Genomic DNA, 5,683 nt, shown 5'->3' with positions numbered 1-5,683 from the left:
TGTGTGTGTGTGTGTGTGTGTGTGTGTGTGTGTGTGTGTGTGTGTGTCTGCAAATGTGGAGATTAAATTGGAGAAAAATAACAGAAACATCTTGCAGTTACTATCAAAAAATGAGGTATCCTGGCGTTGCTGGCACAGAAATATGAATCAATATTTGGGTAAACAGGTAACTGCAAACTCCCTCCTGCCAGTTTCATTACTGAAAAAGTGATTAGAGAGGTATTCCCATGGAAACAGCCACACACAAGCACAGCTCAACTGGACATCTTCAGCAGCCCGTTTGCCTCTGTAAGGGCCACTGTTTAATCTTCCATGGCACGCTTTCTATTAGAAGCCAGACAAACGATGGTAGGTAAGGAAAGGTCAGCCGATTCTCTGGCTCATTTATTGTCTGATTTTCAACCTAAGTTGCCTTTGTGTCCCCTCGTCTGATTTTATGATCTGTAAGTATTGTTTTGCCACATGTCAGTAGCCTGCCCTGACAGCTGCTGCTCACCAAGGTCATCTCCACAAACTTGTGTACATCGAGACAGAACGCTCCAAAAACACACTGTAATGGTACCACCGAAGTAATATAAAGCACTGCATGGTCGGTCTCTACTCGGCACAGTCCTTTCCACTCAGTCGTCTCAGTCTCCTGCACACTAGTAGACAGATCTCACCTTTTTTCTGCCATGTTTCACTCCTATTACTTCTTGTAGTTCTGCTCATGGGCCAACCTTTCACTCCGTCTTCATACTGCCTCATCTTGGACTCCACCATGTTCAGGTCTCAGTCGATTCTCTGCCTGCAGGAAGAAAGGCATGGATAAGTGCACCGTTTGCCATATCTGTTGGCAATCTCTACATTTTCTTCTAATATTGCACATTCTTTATGCTGAAGAAGTTTGCATGATGGAAGTTCAGTAGCTATAGTCTCAGAATTATCTTTGGCAAGGTAATTCTGAGACTAATAATAAAGAGTGCATTGCTAAAAGACAGGCAGTTAGCTACCAGAGTTAGACCGGTCCTGTGTGGAGTTAGCTAAAAATCATATTCACAGTTTATTACATGATTGTTAAATGTTATTGATGTTGTTATACAGGTAGAGTATGCATGTGAACGTGTCCTGTATTGCCCCAATTACATTGCAGAGTAAGAGCAGACTGCAACTTTAAATGATGATATGAACAGTACGGGTGTAACAATACACGTATTTGTATTGAACCGTTCGGTATGGCAGCCATTACGAACCAAACAATTCGTTAGAATACTACCAGTGCATTTGGAAAATTGTGGGAAACATAATGTTCTCTCGGTAGAGCCAATGCGCTCAAAATGGCAAGCCACCCAACGTAACAGACAACGTGCAGTCTGACACGCCCGCCACGGAAGAACAACATTCTACTCTTGTGAGGCACGTGTGTTCTGGGAGGCTATGCAGGAAAACCAACAGCAGCAGACATGCTACAAACTCACCCCGCAGCGTTTAGGTAGCTGTTCCCTACTGATTCAAACAGGGCTAAAGCAATCGCCACTACGATTATTTAAAGCCGCAGATATGAGACTCTACTCTGGAGTGGAAAACGCACACTTTGCGAACATGCTTAATGCTATTGAGCCCCGTGACACTACTCCTTCACAAGCCCATTTTGCCAGACTATAATTCCTGCTTTGCAAAAGAAAACAAAAACCCAAACAGAGAATCAAATGTCCGAAGCTCCCGCTGCTGCTCTGACAAAAGATAGCTGGACGCCACGGACTACACAAAGCTAGCTGACTGTAACGACACATTACCTCACTACTGAATGGAGATGTTGGGAACGAAAAGGAGCGTGTTTGGGTTATCAGCATTTAAGAAAACTAAATTATTGACATCAATGAATTATTAATGTCAGTAAAAGTATTAACGATTATTAATAATAACGGGGCACCACCCTGCGAACAGGGACCAATAACCAAACTATAAACTAAGTCTCATAATTAGTGTTCATTCACAATGTCAATAGTCTGAGTACTATTACACATTCAGAGTGAAAGTGAAGGTTTAAGTTCGAGCAACAGACCACATATCCAGCTATTATCACAATACATGCACAAAGTAATCACAGACAGCTGCTCATTAAAGTATAACAGAGTTTATTAAGTTCTAATAATAATGATCTAGTCAACTAATATCTAAAACTAACAACAACTATACATTCATGAGCACGCTATCTAAAATCAACAGGCTATGGTAAAGGGGTATGTGTTTGTGTGTGCATGTAGTGTATGTGTGTGTGTGTGTGTGTGTGCGTGTGTTTGTGTGTGCGTGTGTGCGTAGGGGGGAGGAGCGAGAGAACAGCTCAGACGACGTTTGACGTAATCTGAAACGTGGCGACGTGTCTCGCGACACCACAAGATAGCACGAGGCTCTACAGTGGCGGTCAATAGAGACCTCGTTATGTACACGTGTCTGAAGCCGTTAGCGCAACCCCGTAGCTACATTAGCTTAAAGCTATATGTGTGTGTGGGTTAGTAAAAGAAGAGAGAAAGCAAACGAAACAAAAGCGTCCTCCAAAAACAGATTAAGATCCTCCCCGTCACCGTGGAGTACAGAAGATTTCTCTCTCAGCTACAGAAATACAGCCGACGACGCTTTGATTAGTATAGCCGCGGTTCTGACCTCTGAACTGATAAGAAACCACTTCCGCGAACGGTGAATCGTCTCAACACGAATTGCGGCAGTATTGAAATACACAGCATTAGCGATCTCAGCGATTGTTGAGCATACATCACGTTATAAAAATGACAGTAACTTAAGCGACAGAAAACAAGATAATAAACACAATAATCTAACTCTAGCCCAGACACCGTAAATAGCTTACTATGAGGTGGGTTCGTGGTTGAAGATTGTGGTTCTTCTGAGTTTGTCGGTGGAACTCAGGCAGTGCGGCTCCGTGCGGCGTTGTGATAAAACTCTTTGTGCGTCAGAGAATGTCTTCGGCTCAGTAAGGGAATTGCCCGTCCTTGCGGCTAGCACAAAGTCAACTTGGGCGGAGAGGAGAAATGTGCTTCTCTCTCTGAAGAGTCGGTCTCTTCACTTCTGCAGGAAAATGGTTCACTTCTTCGTCCAGGATGCAAACAAAAACAAAAAAACAAACAAACAGTCCAGTAGATACGTCCAGCGAATCTACAACTGTTAAACGTAGGATTTCTTTTTAAGGACAGCAACGTTGCATGTGCTCCCTTGTTGACCAAAATCGAGGGAAAAAGCGTATACAAGGGGGGGGCAAGGCTGTTTTATAGAAACAGGAGCTGAATCACGGGGGTCCTGGGTTTCTGTGGCCCTCGGCCAATTAGATCGCAGTGTTGCATGTTTTATTGCTTTCGCATTTACATTGCTCTTATCACAAGACCCAAATCAGGATGAACCCTTGCCTGCAGAATCGGCAGGCCCAAATCTCTTTATTTCAAAGCACATGGTGAGAACAAGGAAACACCTGGGCCCAACAGAGATGAAGAGCCATGTTCTGCAAACACGCCCCCTTGAGAGTCTCACCAGCGAGGATTTAGCCAAAGAGATGACAGAAGCAGTGGAAGTTGGAGCGAGCTAATGTGACTATTCCTGTGACTACTGACAATGCCAGGACTATTGTATATGCTGTTGGAGCTGCTGGACAAGAGCCACAAATAGAAGGATGCCATTAATCTAGCATCTCAGAAAGCAGCGGCAGTGCAGCAGATCTCTGGCCTCCTAGCATAGATCAGAGAGATTGTGACCTTTCACAAGACGCACAACAGCAGCCCATGTGTTGAAGATAAAACAGGAGTTGGTGCAGCTTCCTGTACACAAATGAATCCATCATTGTTCAAAGTCAAAAATAACATAGTTATTATCATTAGTTTTAATAAATAAAAATATTTTTAAATCAAGGAAATTTCTCTGGCATTTCTTTTTTGCTGTATTTAAAACATATTAAGACAACTTTACATTTTGTTATCTCTGTTAGCTGAACTGGTCACAGTGGCTGTCTCCCCTTTTAATTATAGCACTGTCGATTGCCTGCTGTTCTAAAACCATTTTGTTATATACAATAACGTTAAAGGGACATCCCGTCTCCAACGATGTGCCCGTCCGCTAAGTGCCGGCAGTCTCTGTCATCCATAGAAACAATAACCCCGCTGGTGCCATTAGTATTGACAGGGAAATCACTGCCTTGCAAACAGAGCCTGTCCCACTGAGCCTGCACATTCCTTTATGCACTGTGAGGACTGCTGGCTGTGTTCGGCAGACAGAAAGTGTTCTGCTTGTCTGGCAAAGGAACACACATGTGGCTTTCCATGTTTTGCAAGCTGGTGAAACACATCACGGCTCTAACGCTTACTGTCAGCTGCTATTTAGCAAACATGACAGCAGCAATTTACAGTCCATTGCGAGCCATGTAAAAATTAAAGAAACACCCAGTGAACAGCCCTCTTCCTCATCTTGATGAACTGCACAGTTATATGTGGGATAACAGTGGCACCTCTCCGCCCTGCCCTGTTTTGATCAGAGGGATGACAGGCTGTAGTGGGCTGCCAGGCTTTCCCTACAGAGAGATGATGGTATAGCACTATTTTTTTTAAGCACTAACATCTAAAACAACATTCAGCCAGAGAGCAACCCTAGATTCACTTTAAAACAAATATTTTACCTCCCTATATACTGTACCCTTTCAATATTTGTACCATTCGATGATGAGATTATCGTTATCAATATTTTTGCAACAGATTGTTTGTGAACTGGCAGGTGTAAAGACAGCTCCACACATGGTCCTGTGATAATCAAACCATATTCAGTAGTTAATTAACACAAGTAACCATAATTTTTTTTGTCTAAATATTCCTGAGAAGTTTCATCAAACATTCTCTGGCACATCAGCACCAGAATCTGACAACACAGAACCACTGTGAAACTTGCTGCAGCTTAGTGACGTGGTTTCAGTTGGCACTGACGGGCAGCAGGAGCACAAGAGCTGCCATTTGGCTCTACCTCTCAGCTCCCAGCTCGTGTTGATCCCAAAGGTGGGCGCTGCTGTTCTATGCTGTTGTATGTATGGTGGAGATCCACTCCACCATGGAGCTCTTATTAACAACCCTGTCTCCTACAAATTGACATTACCATATAACTAAACTATTTTTTAAAGGAAACATATTTTCTCTCAGATTATGGTCGCAGTTCAAAACCAGGCTAGAACTCTGGTTATGAAAAGTGAAGCCAATGCTGAACTTTCTTACACTTCTCCGGTTTGTATAGAAGTCTATGAGAAAATGACTCTACTTCTCTCTTGATTTATTCCCTCAGTAAACATTGTAAACATGAGTTTATGGTCTCAATCTATAGTTTCAAGTCTTCTTCAATACAGCATGATGTTCATTTAGTAAATGATGGTCATTTAGAGTCAAATAGACCATAAAGCAGGGTATGCTTTAGGGCGGAATTACTGTGATTGACAGGTCGCTAGCACAGCGTTACAACTCTTAACCTTTCACACTGTTGTTTTGGTCTCCTAAAAATATGTTAATCAACGTTCAGTTGAACTTAGCTCTCCACCCTCTGGTATCACTTCTGGTTGCAAAAAAAAAGGCTTCAAAACTATAGTGTTGTTACGGTGACGTAACATCACAATCAACGTCTTAAACGGGGTTGACATTTGTGATAGAATATTTCCACTATGACTTAT

This window comes from Anarrhichthys ocellatus, unplaced genomic scaffold, assembly GCF_004355925.1.
Source record: "Anarrhichthys ocellatus isolate YVR2014 unplaced genomic scaffold, GSC_Weel_1.0 scaffold38, whole genome shotgun sequence".
Classification (NCBI taxonomy): Eukaryota; Metazoa; Chordata; class Actinopteri; order Perciformes; family Anarhichadidae; genus Anarrhichthys; species Anarrhichthys ocellatus.
The sequence above is the reverse complement of the archived record's forward strand: the minus strand, read 5'-3'. Positions refer to the sequence as shown.